The following is a 16,842-nucleotide window of genomic DNA, read 5'->3' as shown; positions in this document are numbered from 1 at the left end:
CAAATGATCTCCCCTGACACTGTGCTAAGTTTGCCTGTGGCCATACTTGGAGTTACATCATATGAGCACACCACAATCACAGGGGATGATACAATACAGGTTGACTTCTATCACGGAAAGTATAGTCCCAGAAGTCCACTGGACAGCCATTTGGCTAGCCAATTCACACACTTTGGCCTAACCAGACCCTTTTTGACAGTGTCTATGAAGCAAAGAATCAGTATTGGGCACACAAAATATAATCAGAAAGGAATCAAAGAATTGCACCCCAGAAAATCATCAGTAAGCAAAATAAATAAGAAGAACATGGAGATGATGAAAGATCTACAAAACACCCAGAAACCTTTAACAAAAAGGACAATGGCCGAGTGTGGTGGTGGACACCTTTAGTCCCAGCACTTGGGAGGCAGAGGTAGGAGGATCACCAAGAGTTCAAGGCCACCCTGAGACAACATAGTTAATTCTAGGCCAGCCTGGACCAGAGTGAGACCCTACCTCGAAAAACCAAAAACACAAGGGGGCAATAGTAAATTTTTACTTGTCAAGTTACTTTAAATATAAATGGAGTAAGGTATTTCATCAAAAGATATGAATAGGAGCTGGGAATGGTGGCACACACATTTAATTCCACACTCAGGAGGCAGAGGTAGGAGGATCATGAGTTGAAGGCCACCCTGAGAGACTACATAGTGAATTCCAGCCAGGTCAGCCTTGGCTAGAAGGAAATGCTAACTCTAACACCCCCCCCCCAAAAAAAAGAATGGGGCTGTAGATATGGCTTAGCGGTTAAGGTACTTACCTGCAAAGTCTAAGAACCCAAGCTTGATTCCCCAGTACCCATATAAAGCTGAATACACAAGGTGGCACATGTGAATCTGGTGTTTATTTGCTGTGTTTAGAGGCCATGTTATGCTCTCTTTCTCTCTCACACACACTTTCTCTCTGATAAGTAAATAAAGAAAATACTTAAGAGAAGATATGAAAGGCTGGAGATATTGGTTAAGGTGCTTGCCTGTGAAGCCTAAGGAACCAGGTTCTATTCCCCAGGACCCACTTAAGCCAGATGCACACAGTGGGACATACATCTGGAGTTCCTTTGCAGTGGCTAGAGGTCCTGGAATGTTCATATTCTCTCTTTCTCTCTTACACACACACACACACACACACACACACACACACACACACACACACAAATAAAGGAATAATATTTATTTAAAAAGATATGAATGGGCAGGACAGTAAAAACCACAAACAGGGAAAGTAAAAAGAAACACTGGAAAATATTTAAAAAAAAAAAAGAAAAGAAATAAAGAAAATAATGCCAACCCCTGTAACTTCAGGTTTAAAGTCAAACACAGGAATGAAGTACATTGTATTAGACTATCAACTGAAAGAAAGCAGAGGGCAGAAACATAGGTCAGTGGTAATGTGCTTGATTAGTGTCTGTAGCTGCCTCATGGTAGAAACAAATGTTCCTTTTATGTCAGTAAGTTTAGACAAAAACACCAAACATCCAAATTGCAGGAAACATGCTAGCGATTTCCAGGAGCAAGGGTCAAAATGAAGGTTTGGTGGGGATTTAAAAGTAATGTCTGCTTATGCTTGTCTTGGTTGCTTCCATTTCTGGAGCCACTCATAGACATGTGCTTATTGCATATAGTCTTGAATTTTCTTCTTGCTCAAAAAGTTTGTTATGTTATGGGCTTTGGCATATCCATCTCAAGATGATGATGTTTCAACAAGGTGTTTACCTCCTACCAGAAGAAATGTCCATTCACCAAACAACAAGGAATTTCTACCAAAACCCCTCCTACATATGGTTCTCTTTTGGTGGTACCCTTGGTCACGGAACTCCTACCCAGGTAGTAAATGATAGGTAGGATCAGTGCAGGGATGCACTGCTTAGCTTAAAACAGTTATAACAAGAGGCCCAACTGAGTTCCCAAGATGGATTTGTTGTTCTGTTAGAGGGAATGTGGAAGGAAGGCCATTGATAAGAGACCAGACAATTAAGTATCCCCATTAAGAAACTTTTACAAGCATGATCCAGAAATCCCAAATGCTATATGGAATGGTATGGCCAGGCACTACAGAGCTTCAGGCCAATATTATAACCCAGCCTTTAACCAGACAACACAATCCTTATCTGTATAGCAGAAACTTCTGAGCTTAAAAGTACAAGTATGGTAATAGTTATCTCACCTTCGCAAACTGGACACGGGCCAATCTAGATGGCATATGCTGTCACATGATATGAATTGCATGCCAGGAGTCTGTATGCAATGACATTCACACTAACTGAGCAAGTACTTCTCCAAAACAGATGTACCCCATGCAGTCCACTACTCTCTGCTTTTTGCAGTACTTCCATTACTGCAAATCCTTATAGATTATTTGATAAACTGCTGTTTCTCTTATGATCTAAAAGTGGAGCAGTTACCTACTCATTTTGGAGGTAAAACTCTGGACCAAAAGCAGCTTATTTATTTATTTCTAGTTTACAGTTTTGAGGGAAAAAAAAAATCATCATCATGGGGAAACCATAGTAGAATTAAACAGCTAGGTGTCACAACCCCATGTCAGCACAGAGGAAGTACAGAGAGTGATCTTAGTGTGCCAGGTTAAGATTCCATTACCCAAAAGGTTGAACCATCTGGGAATTATATGTGGGACTTAATCACAAATACATGAGGATATGGGGGGCATTTTACATTTGAACTATGAACAAATGGTAAGTTTATTCATTGCCCACAACACCTCCTGCTGTAGCATCCATTTCACCACATGAAATGAGGTTGGGAAAACAAACAATATTGGTGTAGATACTAATTTTTTATTATAAACTCCAAAAAATAAGCAAGAAGAAAAAAATTATAAACCAGGTGGAGGGCTTGTGCATCATGTTAAAATTTTCTTCACAGAAAAGGTATTAAACCACCTCAGTTGAAGAGAAACTTATAACATGGACAAAAATATTTATAAACTAGGATTATGTAAGGAGTTCATCCAGAACTCTATAAGTATTATATCCAAAATATATAAGACATATATACAAGCTACTTGAAATACAATAAAAACAATTAAAAGTTAATGGTGCCATTTTTCAAAATGAGAAATATGAACAACAAAAAGATTCATGAAAAGACCTCAAAAATCAATTCTGTTAAATCAAATACAAGTCAACAGCTGGGTGTGGTGGCACACACCGTCAATCCTAGCACTGGGGAGGCAGATGTAGGAGGATCATTGTGAGTTTGCGGCTACCTTGAGACTACATAGTGAATTCCAGGTCAGCCTGAGCTAGTGAGACCCTAACTTCAAAAACCAAAATAAATAAATAAATAAGAAATATAAGTCAAAACTGCATTGGAGAATCACTGCACATATTTTAATGCCTACCATGAAAGCACAGAAAGTAATATTTGCTGGTAAGGATATCAAAGAAATGAAGCACTCATGTATTGATTAGGAATGCAAATTAGCAAAAAAGTCCTCAAATTATTTTTAAAAAGAACTATTACATAAACAAACAGTTTAACTTTTGGACATATAAAGAAAATAAAATAACCTGTAGTATGTTCATAGGCAAGATATGGAATAATATTGGTACTTTCAAATAATTTGTACACAACGGAACACATAGCATGGTATATGAGTCACCCTTTAAAAAAGGGCAATGGAGGGGGTGGGAAACACAAATCTAGACCCAAACAGCAATGGTACCATAAAATTCCACATCCTAAAAGGCAGACCAAATGGCTGAACCCTCACCAGGCCCATAGAGGGAACACATGAGCCAAAAGGCACTGGACAGGGTATGATGAAGACTGAACTTTATCTTCCCAGCTTCTCTTTCTCTCTCTCCTCTCCAATTATTTTATATTAGTTATCTTTTTCTTCCTTTTCTTAATGGGCACTGACCTGTAACTCCCAGTACCAGCATGTGGCTATCATCCACAAGAGCTTTTTGATCAGAGAGGCCTACAAGGTTTCCTAAAATAAAGATAGGTTTCTGTCAGAGTATTGATGACCAACCAAAGGTTAGTGGTAAGACCCTACTGCTGAAGGCACCTTATGTGGTTGACACATAAAATGGAATAGCATGGCTGGAAGCTGGAGGAGAGTCGTCCCCAGACAGTCAGTCCTTCTAGTGCCAGAAGGTGCTACATGGTCGACTGGGGGAAAATGACCAATATCTGTCCAAGCAACTCATGTTCTAACCTACTTAGCAGCAAATAACCTGTTGTGATGCTCACACAAGTGCAATACTGGTGCACAGCCACGGTGGGAAACCAACTGCTCTTGATTTGGCTACCTGATCCCCTCAGTGGTATGGGAACCATAGCTGGAGCTGGGAAACAAGTCAGAACCATATCCAAACATAGGTCCACTCTCCATTATCAAGCTACCGCCAATCATGGGTTACAAGAGGGCCTACACCTGTTAAATTCTCTTTAAAAAAGTAAGGGTTATCTCATTTATCTGGTGCCAACTTACTCTCCATTGGTGAATCTGCTTCTCTTTTTCAGATAAATATAGATCCTAAGAAGAGAGCCTCCCCAAAAAGGGCCCTCAAAAGGGCCCCTGCTGAAACTAAGAACACTTGGTGAAACAAGCAAGGGTGCTATTTTCCTGGTGAACTGGGTACCAGCACAAGGGCGAAGGAGATCAACAGAGAAAAAGCAATTCCTACCAAATCAGAGAGCCAGAGCCTCAGAGGCCCCAAACACCTCATCACTGAAGCAGACCAAAAATGAACCCAACATGGCTCAGGGAAATTTTTCGGAAGAGGGGGCAGAAAGAATGCCAGAGCCACATGTTGGGTCCTGATATGCAGAGACATTTATCCTACCCATAACTATGGGCTAACTCCAGAATCATGCTATACTTTTTGTTTTATGAACTACTTGTACATATGTTCAATCAAAAATCTTATGTCTGGCTAGAGAGATTGATCAATAGTCAAAGATTCTTGCTTGCAAAGCCTGTTGTTCATGATTCAGTTCCCCAGTATCTACATGAAGCCATTTGCACTAAGGGGCGCATGTGTCTGTGTAGTGACAGAAACTTCTAGATAGCCCATACTCACTCCCTTCCTCCCTCTCAAAAAGAAAAAAGAAAGAAAGAAAGAAATCTTATGCTTTGTGAAATGATATATATACATATTACAAATTTCCTAGTTTCAGGGAGCTCGAAAGATTGCTCACCTGGCAAATTGTCGTAAAAATATGAGAACCTTAGCTAGATCCCCAAACTCACATATAGTCAGGCCATGATGGCATGTGACTGAAATCTCAAGTCTGGAGGAGTAGAGGTAGGTCACTGGAGATCAATGGCCAGCCAGCCTAATCTCTCTAGGATAATGAGAGACCATGCATCATCAGGAAGTGTATGATGTACTTGAAGACGACAGCAGAGCTTTTGCTCCAGCCTTCGCATGCATAGCTTCACATTTTCATGTGCACTCGCACTCACACTCACACTCACACTCATGCTCACACTCAGAATAAAAAGCTACTTACATGCATGCACAACACACACATACATGCAGACAAATCATATTTTCAGATAAACCAAATGATGACTGGGACTATATTCACTGGGGTTATCTTCACACCCCAATGTATGCACAAAAGAAAATTTGCAACAAAAGCAAAAATCAGTCCTGAATTGTGTGAACTGTGGATATCTGCAAAAGCAGAAAAGTAAGTTAACTTTTCTGTCATGCTAATTTCTACACTGTGTATTCTGTCTTGCATCCCTTTAAAGACTGATGCTGGGGAGAATAACGCAGTGGGCCCTTAGGGAGGAATGACTTAGGAAATCATGACATTCAGTGAGTTAGGAGTGAGAGTGAATCTCCAGTTCACTTCCTTTCTGGCTGTCACATGTTAAAAAAAAATTGTTGAGGCAGTTTCATTTAACCAGCTGATTTTAAATTACTCCTTGAGGCCGATTTTGTAAAACTTCTTTGATATTTTATAGTTCTTCAGTTTTATGAGCACCATAAATGCCACAAACCTTAGAAATGGCATAGCATTTCTACAGGAACATCTTTCCTCAGAATCAGGATGAAGCTAAGTTACTGACTTCTGAAATCTATTAATAGTCTCTCTTCAGTTTAAATTTGACTGGGCTACCTAACATCACCATTACTTTAGTGTAACATCACCCGAGTACTTTGATTATAGACATCCATTGCTAAAATGTTCTTCTTTTTTCCCCTGAGCAAAGAATGTATGACCTACACAGAGCACATCACTTTAGGGTGCCTGTCTACTAAGTGAAAGTCTTAGCCAGACATCCTGAAGCACGGTGCTGTGACTCAACACACAGGAAGAAAGGACTGACACTCCAGGGACAGAGTGATTATTTCAGTACCAAACAATTAGAGAATATGTCTCACATCTGTTAATAATGCTTAGTATGAAGGCTGATAGCTGTGTGGGATCCATCAGGGAACACAACCAGAGCAGAGTAAACTCAAGTGCCTGTCCCTAATGTGTTCCAGAACATTGAACATGTTCCACATGAAAACCCAGAAAATGGTATTTTAAAAGAACACAGTTGTCATTTTCATCCTTAAAAGAAAATTGAGGTGCTGTTGTTTTCAAGGCATAAGAATATTTCCCCATCAAGTCAAGTCCTTTCCACTTTCTGTGCTTTTCAGAGGAACAGTGGCAAAGCACATGCTATGTATAATGGATGCAGTTTCCTTCATTATAAGTGAAATCACTCCTGCTGAGATCATGAGTATTCTTCAATACTTTTGCTTTCCCTGAGAGAGCAATAATTGATTATCCTAAACCTTAACACTGCCACACAGGACAAGGAAATGGTCTCAAGATACACCTATAGTGCTTTTTCTAAGTTTAGCTTTTCAAAGATGATATGGATTTCATAAATACATTATTGCAGCTCATGTTCAGAAGCAGATATCTCACACAAAATGCTAAAAAGGGAATCATTTCAACCATAAGCAGAAAGTTATTATTATCTCTATCCAGGATTCCAATTAAAGAATATCCAAGAGAAAACAGTGTTAGTGAAGATAATAATGAACATTTCAGATTAGCTTTCAGAAACTGCATATTTAAAGAGTAAAAATAATGAACCAGAGCTGGATCCTATAAATTTCATAAAGGTTATTTCCAACATTAGTTAATGTAAGTAAAATGGAACTGTGGATAGAATGCCCTTAAGCTAATAACACGAAATTATTTTTTCCCTTAAATACACTGATCCAATATACACCTTCCATTTTACATCCGTGGAATAGGAAGTGAGAACAAAAGCACAGGTTGGGGAAGGCTGTGTGCTACTACATAGTTTCCACTTAACCAACTGGCAAATACTGCCATCTTTTAAAAAAATATTTTTTTATTTATTTGCCAGAGTGAGAAAGGGACAGATTGATAGAGAGAGAGAGAAAGAAAGAGAGAATGAATGTGCTAGGGCCTCCAAACTCCAGATGCATGCACTACTTTGTGCATCTGGCTTATATGGGTACTGGGGAAGTGTACCTGGGTCCTTAGGCTTCACAGGCAAACACCTTAACTGTTAAGCAATATCTCCAGCCCAAATACTGCAATCAATTTTTAAGTTAACATCTGTGAATGGGTTATGATGATATCAGCAATCATGATTCTAATGACTATAGCAATTATCCCTATGATTATTGAAAGGTAAGACAATATTGAATGTGATAACATTGTGTTTAATCCATTCAGTATCAATAAAGGAAATATCAATCATATCTTGTAAATAAAATCAAATACTCAATAACTCATCCACACTGAATTAAGTTGCTAAATGACTGGAGTCAGGATTAACTGGAGATAGCCTTATTAGGATTTCTTTATAATTAAAGTATATGTACCTGATTTTCAAACATATGATCATTTTTTCAAAATGTACCATATACTTTCATAATTAATTAATTTCATAACCATATAGACACATAAGGTGAGATATGATTATTAATCCTATTATACAAATTATTCAAGAGAGGTTCAGCAAGATTAGACTGATTTCTTAGCCACAAAGCTAGTGATTGAGAGCTGAGATAAGATATCCAGGCTTCCAATACCAACCATATTTCACAATAGGGTTAACTTACTACAGTGTCACTCACCTTTTTTTATGTAGCTATTATTTGGTTAAAGAACTGGGTTCAACTTGTTATAAATAAAAGATATATTTTTTTTCCAATAATAGAACTAAAATATGTTGTGGATATTGAGGCCAATTTCTGTTTGAACTGTTTCATTGTAAGCAGTCCTACCCTTCCTTTGATTCTTACATTCTTTCTGCCACCTCTTCTGCAATGGACCATGAGCCTTGGAGGGTATGATAGAGATATTTCAGTGCTGAGCACTCCTCTGTCATTTCTCAGCCCTGTATTGCCTTTTGAGTCATCCCAGTGGTCACTGCCATCTGGAAAGAGAAGCTTCTCTAACCAAAAGTGAGAGTGTCGTGATTATATGAATATAAATATTAACTATAGTGCTTACAGGGAAGTTTGGTGAGCCTAATATATGCATTTAGCCAGACAAGAACAGTCTTTACACCTGTAAGGCTTATTACCTCCCCTGCCATAGGCTTTTGATTAGGTTTTTCAGTACCAGGCATTTATTCTGTCCTATAGAGCAGGCCTCCAGTCCAATTAGAGAGCAGTTGATTTTCCCCAAAGCAGACATGCCACTATTGCACCTATTTGGTCATTTTGGCCTGTCTGGCCAAACCTGAATCTTCCAGTGTCCATTGTTTTCACCACTGATAACTTCTATCTCCCATAGGGCTACATGCAGACCAGCTTTTTCCAGATTTCAGTCAGCTGGTCTGCAGGGCAGTTTTCAGGTCTCAGTGATCGTGCTGCCCAAGCATGTGGAGTCTTCAGCAATAGTCTTATTATCTGTTTCTGGTGGCCTTTGCAATAGCCTGTGATGTTTTGGAGGCAACAGGGACCTCCCTGGCTAGCAACTTTCTGGAAGGTATCACATCCCTGGCACTGAAAATTTTCTAGTGACAATCTATGGCATCTGGATGTGCCATTATCCAAAAATGTAGACTTTTATAAGTCTTATTCACAATATCTTGAATTTTGGTTGACCTTCCCCTCACCCTTCTTTTACCCAGTCTCTTTCACTGGCCTCACTTATGCCATTGCACTCCCTGTAATCTGTTCTTCCACTTACATCTATACAATACCATCCCGTTAAGTCCTACCCGCTCCTCCCTCCCTTAGAGTTTCTTTATACCTACTGACCTCTGCTACCAATTTTTACATTTGTAGCTAGGATCCATATATGAGAAAGAACATGTGACACTTGGCTTTCTGGGCTTGGGTTACCTCACTTACTATTATCCTTTTGAGATCCATCCATTTCCCTGCAAATTTCATAATTTCAATTTTTAATCATTAAATAGAACTCCATTATGTAAATGTACCACATCTTTATTATCCATTCATCTATTGAGGGGCATCTAGGCTCGTTCTATTTCCTAGATATTGTGAATAGAGCTACAATAAACATGGTTGTGCAAGTAACTCAAAGGTAGTGAGAAGAGTCCTTAGGATATAAACCTGGGAGTAGTATAGCTGGATCCTATGGTAAATCTATTTTTAGCTGATTCAAGAACCTCCGTACTGGTTTCCACAATGGCTATACCAGAAAACATTCCACCAACAGTGTAGAAGGGTTCCCCTTTTTCTGCTTTGCCGGCATTTATTGTAATTTGTTTTCTTTTTAATTTTTTATTAATTAGATTTGTATTCAGCAAATACAGTCAGTTTGGTACCATTATTAGGCTCAGCCGTGACCTACCCCCTTCCCATGGCCCCTCCTTGTTGAGGTATATGGGTCATGCATTGTGGAGTTAGCCCACAGTTATGGGTACGATAAATGTCTCTGCATATGATGATGCAACATGTGGCTCTGACATTCTTTCCACCCCCTCTTCCACAAAATTTCCCTGAGCCATGTTGGTTTCATTTTTGGTCTGCATCAGTGATGAGGTGGTGGGGACCTCTGGGGTTTTGGTTCTCTGATTTGGTAGGAGTTGATTTTTCTCTGTGTTGATCTCCTTCCCCCTTGTGCTGGTATCTGATTCATCAGGAAAACAGCATCCTTGCTTGTTTCGCCAATTTTTCTTAGTTTCACCCTAGGCCCTTTTGAGGTATTATGGGGTGGCTCTCTCCTTAGGATCTACATCTATCTGAAAAAGAGAAGCATATTCTCCAATGGAGAATAAGTTAGCACCAGGACAAATGAGATAACCCTTACTTTTTTTTAATAGAGAATTTAAGAGGCATAGGTCCTCATGTACCACATGAATGATAGTAGCTTAATAATGGAGAGTGGGCTTATGTTTGGATATGATTCTGACTTGTTTCCCAGCTCCAGCTATGTGTCCCATGCCACTGAGGGGATCAGTTAGCCGAATCAAGAGCAGTTGGTTTCCCACCATGGCTGTGTGCCACTCTGGTACTTGTGTGGACATCACAACAGGTTATTTGCTGCTAAGTAGGTTAGACCATGATTTGCTTGGGTGGATATTGGGCATTTTTCCCAGTAACCCATGTAGCACCTTCTGGCACAGACATGCTGACTGTCTGGGGACTGACTCGCCTCCACCTTCCAGCCATACCATTCCATTTTACATGTCAGCCACATACGGGGTCTTCAGAAGTAGGGTCTTACCACTAACATTTGGTGGGTCACCAAGTACTCTGACAGAAATCTGCCTGTCTTTTAGGAAACCTTGTATGTCTCTCTGATCAAAAGCTAATTTAGGATGATAGCCACATGCTGGTACTGGGAGTTATAGGTCAGTGCCCACTAAGAGAAGGAAGAAAAAGATAACTAATATACAAGAGTTAGAGAGAAGAGAGAGAGAGAGGAAGAGGGAGAGGAAGGGAGTGGAGATGTATAAGATTAAGGTTAGTCTTCATCATACCCTCTCTGGTGTCTTGTGGTTCAGGTGTTCCCTGTAAGGGCCTGGTGAAGGATCAGCCATTTGGACTGCCTTTTAGGGAGTAGACTTTTATGTTACCATAGCCATTTGGATCTAGATTTGTGTTTCTCACCACTTTAATGACCTTCTCTCCCTCCTCATTCATCTAGTGTGTAGTCCACGAGATGCTTGCTGGGTATGTAAGGTATCTTGAGTAGACTCAAGTTAGGTGCTGTAGATGCGTGAGACTATTTGGTGATTTTTTTCTGTGATTGGGTAAGTTCAAGTTCACTGAGAATGATCTGTTCCAGGTTCAACCATTTTTCCTCAAATTTCATTATGTCATTTTTTCTTACTGCTGTATAGAATTCCATTGTGTAGTTATACCATATCTCAGTTATCCATTCTTCTAGTGATGGGCATCTGGGTTGATTCCAACTCTTAGCTATTAAGAATTGAGCTTCTACAAACATGATTGAGCAAATCTTTCTGGTCTGTGGCTTGAAGGTTTTACGGTAGATGCCCAGTAAGGGAATAACTGGGTCTGTTGGTATCTCTATACTCAGCTTTTTCAGGAATCTCCATTTTGCTTTCCAAAGTGTTTTTACCATACTACATTCCCACCAACAGTGGATGAGTGTTCCTACTTCTCCACATCCTCGCCAGCATTTATTTTCATTTGATTTTTTGATGTTTGCTATCCTTATTGTGGTAAGGTGGAATCACAGAGTTGTTTTAATTTGCATTTCTCTGATGATTAAGGATGATGAACATGTTATTAAGTGTGAGTTTTCCATTTGTATTTCTTCCTCTGTGAACTGCCTGTTCAGCTCTTTGCCCCATTTTGTGAGTGGGTGTTTGAGTTTTTACTATTCAGATTTTTGAGTTCTTTGTAGATTCTAGGGATTAGGCCTCTATCAGTTGGATAACCCACAAATATTTTCTCCCATTCTGTGGGTAATCTGTTGGCTTTGCTTATTGTATGCTTTTCTGTAAAGGAACTCTCCAGCTTCATGTGATCCCCTTGGCTGAGTGACTGTTTAAGATCGTGAGCTACTGATGTTTTGTTCAGGAAGTCTTTTTCCATTCCTATATCATGGAAAGTACTTCCTAAATTTTCTTCCAGTATTAGTCAAGTTTCTGCCAGTACCATGTTGTTTTTATTATTATGGCTTTGCAATATAGCTTTATATCAGGTATGGTGATGCCTCCAGAGGTATTTCTTTTGCTGATGATATGTTTGATATGCAATGCCTTCTGTCTTTCCATATGAAATTTGAGATCATTGTTTCTATCTCTGTGAAGAACACTGTAACGATATTAATTGGAATTGCATTAAATCTGTATATTACCTTTGGTAGGAGTGTCATCTTCATAATGTTTGTTCTGCCTATCCAGGAGCATGGGAGGTCTTTCCATTTTCTCAAGACCTCCTCAATATCCTCAATATCTTTTTTTGAGTGTGTTTATGTTTTCGTTGTATAGATCTTTCACTTCCTTGGTTTACGTTATTCCAGCTCTTTGTTTTGTCACTTCTCTTATTTCTTTCCTTGGTTTCCAATTCATTAATTTCTGCTCTGATTTTAATTATTTATTTCCTTCAGGAGCACTTTGGGTTGGATTTTTCTTTTTTTCTAGTGTCTTTAGGTGGATGGGTAGGTTATTGATTTTGGGTTCTTTCTATCTTTTTTACGAAGGCATTGAATGCTATGAATTTTCCCCTGAGGACCATCTTCATTGTGTCCCATAAGTTTTGGTATGATGTGTCCTCATTGTTGTTCAATTCCAGAAATTTTGTAATTTCATTTTTTATTTCATCCACTATCCATTTATTGTTTAAAAGTGTGCTATTCTGTTTCCAGGTGCTATTGGGGTTCTTGGGGGGCCTTTTGTTGTTGATTTCTAGCAATATAGCATTGTGATCTGATATCATGCAGGGAAACATGTCAGGATCAGGTGGGCTACCTGCTCCTGAGGCAATCATGGATTCCCTGTTATTGCCAGGATTCGCTTAACACGCAGTGGCTGGAGCACTAAAAGGGCGAGTGGGTGGAGCAGTCTAAGCTTATGCACACAGGGATTGATCAGTGTTTGGTGGAGCTGTGGATACTGTGGCTATTTGCGGGGAGAGGTAGGCTGCCTGCCCACCAGGGTATCCGTAATTCCCTGTTATTGCAAGGACTCACTGAATGCTTAGTGGCAATAGCAATAAGAGGGCGAGTGGGCGTAGCACTGTCAGCTTCCACAGCAGGGATTGATGCATTTGGCCTTGCTGTGGATAGGGCACCTATTTGAGGGGAAGGGATCAGCGATTCCCTGCTTTCTTCTCCTTTGTGCTCTCCCACTGACAATCTGTTGGAGATTGCTCTCCCTAAAAGACCCAGTGAACCCTTAATGTCTTGCCTTTCTTTCCCTGGGATTTGCAGCACAGCTAGGCAGTTGCAATCTTGGTCAGAAGTTTGCCATCTTGTTTAGAAGTCTAAACTGGTATTTTAATACTATACTTAATATTCAAGATATAAAATCCTTGTAGTTTGCCTATTTGTTTTATAACTATAAATTTTAAACTAATTTAAAATACATGTTCATCATGGATTATTAATTCTAGTGTTGTTAAATATGAATAACAAAAAAGACAGTTTCTGTACATTTTCTCTTTTTTATATTTGTGTGTGTATGTATGTTTGTGTGTATGCCTTTTCATGTGGGAGAGGCCTCACATATGTGCCGGGGTGTGCATGTAGAGGTCCCAGGACAACTTAGGTGTCATCAATGAGGACTCTATCCACCTCCTTTAAGAGAGTACCTCATTGGTCTGGAGCTCACCAGTTTGGACAGACTACCTGTTCAGTGAGTCAAACAGATCCAATTGTGTGGCCTCCCCAGCACTAGATTATATTAAGGTGCTACCACCTGGAAAATTGTACATTATAAATGTCAAAAACTAAAATAGTATAGGAATTTAGGATCAGAAATTCTTCTGTTTGGTTGCTAAAGGGTTGTCTTGGTTATTATTCTTAATCTTTAAAAAAATTCATTTTCTGTTCTGATTTTCTATGAGATAGCATGTTCTAGCAGTTCTAGCAAATGGCATAGCACATTTTATTTACTTTTTTTTGTTTGTTTGAAACACCAATTTCTAAAGTTTCATAAGGTGAAAGGGTAGCAAGTACAAAGACCCTAGATGGGATTTATAATGTCATTCTCATAGAAAAAATAGAAAATCATCACAGAACTAAAGATGTAGGAAAGAGGCAGATACCATAAAAATTTGTAGGCAAGAATGTAGAGTTTGAGTTTTATTATGTGTGCCATTAGGACTTATTTTATATTTTATTTTATTTTTTAGTAGTTATAGACATACTTATTATGTAAACAGCACATGATAGTACCATTCTTTCCCTCATCCCTGCCCCTTATCCAATGGGACTCTCTTCACTGGGGATGTAGGTTATCCCTATGGGGATTGTGGGTCATGTATTATGGGGGCAGCTGTCAGTTATGGGGTAGAGGCAATACCCCTATGTATAATGCCACAACCTGTGGCTTTAACAATCTTTCTGCACCCTCTTCTGGCAAAATTCCCTGCTAGCATTAATTGTATTAGCTTACTCAGTATCAGTATCACTAAATATGCAAAAGCTATCATTCACTACATCAATAATTTATTTGTTTTAAACACACACACCCTAAATTTAAATTCAATTTATTTGCTCTATATTATCAAAGTGAGCAGTTCCTGGGTAAGGTTAAAGCTTTGTTCCCCAACCTGTTAGTAGGACTCCTTCTGTGTAGATAAATGCTGAAATGAACACATTGTCAACCTGATTGGCAGTTATAGAGTTCTGCTGGCTGGAATACTTAAGTATTCCCATGGCTTTTCTACATGTATGAGACAGGCAAACAAGGTGACAAACTGGTAACAGCAGAATCTGTAAGGCCCCTTGAAACCTCCTGATAACTTGACTTGGAAATATTACTTCCACCCTTATTTCCATGTTCACAGCAACTCACATGGAATGTATAAAAATAAGGAGAGAAATTATCTCTTAATAAAATTAATGCAGGTGTGTTTGAGGGCTGGAGAGATGGCTTAGCAGTTAAAGCACTTGCCTTCAAAGCCTAAGGACCTATGTTCAACTTCCCAGAACCTATGTAAGCCAGTTGCACATGTTGGCATATACATCTGGAATATGTTGCAGTGGCTTGAGGCTCTGATGTGTGCCCGATCTCTCTCTCTCTCTTTATCTATCTCTCTCATACAAAAATAAAAATAAAAAAATAAGCTATGTCCAAGTGGTGTTAGTTCCTGTACATCCTGTGTGTAGCATATTCTAGAAAATTGAAGATTTTGAAAGAGTGGGTACAGATTGAAAAATCTTGTGAAGATCTGCTTTTAAAACAAAAAAAAGAGATTATTTAGTGGAAAAAAATAAATAAATATTTTGCCCAAGATGCTTTTCTATGTATATTCCACCTGTAAATAGGAGATTTGATATTACCATACTAACAACATTTGTATTATGAGAGAATACATTTCTTACCTGATATCACTGTCTTCAATTCAAGAAGGTGGGCAAATCTCTCCGAGTGCCTGAACACTGTGCTTGGGAAGATATTAATTATGCTGAGGAAGTCTAATTTCAATAAAATAATAAAATAAGTCATCATTTTTACTTAGAGCCATTTTACTGGAGAGAAAAGCATATTCCTATGTTTCAACATGCATGGCCCCGTATGCAAACATGTGTATATATGCAGATGTATCTATGTATGTCTAACATACATGAGCACATACACAAGATATGTACACACAAAAAGGAAGGCATAATACAAGTTCTATGTGGCATTGGCTCAATGATCTCAGTGTTTTCAACATTATCATAGTCATTAATTAAAATAATATATAATTAAACAATTCCCAGAGAAAATCCAAAGAGTTTAAGGGAAATTGGTGCTATATTATTAAGAGCTCTGAAGATTTACAAAATGATAGATCACCTTAGGGAATGAAAATAAAAAATGGAAATGTGGTAGATCTAGATATATAAATTCGTAGCATTTCATATTTCTTTATATTAGGCAAAAATTTTCACCTGTTTTTTTTCAGGTAGGACATTAAGGTTCAGTCTCAATACACTAGATACTGCCTGTTCTTGAAACTAATACACATATACTAATTGAGCAAAAGTGACAGGGCAATGTCTTTTATCTGCATAATGTCACTCTTTATAAAAACAACATTGGGTTGCCAATACTTTGATATTTATCTTCCTTAATGTAAAATCAATACTTCAATGTAAACTGGTCACACTGGGCATTAAGTAGCAAAAACATCTTCTTTTCCAGTGACTCATAAATAAAAGGATATTTAAGAATAAGTCAGCTATGAATAATTGGCTGGTGGTAATTGGTTGATTTCTTATGGAATGCATAACTTGTTTCATGATATAATTTTAAATATTATAGTTCTAAATTTGCAAATGCATCCTCAGGTTCAGCCACTATCCTGGTGAATAAAGAACATTAGAGACCCATGCAGTTTTTTTTTATTATTATTATTTGAAAGTACAGGTCCACATCTGTCATTACAGCAGAAGGAGATAGTATGTCAAGCACTTAATGGGTCTGACTTCATTGAAGTACAAAAGCAAGGAAAAATGCTACTGCTATGAAGACTTCCCTCAACCCCATCACTGTGTACGTTCTTGGGCTTATGGATGTAGAAAGATGATCCAATCTGAATGTATTCTATATAGCAGGATATCTACTAAAATATGAATATAGGCTTGAATTGATCTACAACTAAAGCAAATGTCAAACAATATTTCATTTCATGATTTGTGACAATGCACACCTATTTCTATCTATGACAGAAGACAATGC

The sequence above is a fragment of the Jaculus jaculus genome, chromosome 1 (assembly GCF_020740685.1).
Source record: "Jaculus jaculus isolate mJacJac1 chromosome 1, mJacJac1.mat.Y.cur, whole genome shotgun sequence".
Lineage (NCBI taxonomy): Eukaryota > Metazoa > Chordata > Mammalia > Rodentia > Dipodidae > Jaculus > Jaculus jaculus.
Note: the sequence above shows the minus strand (reverse complement) of the source record.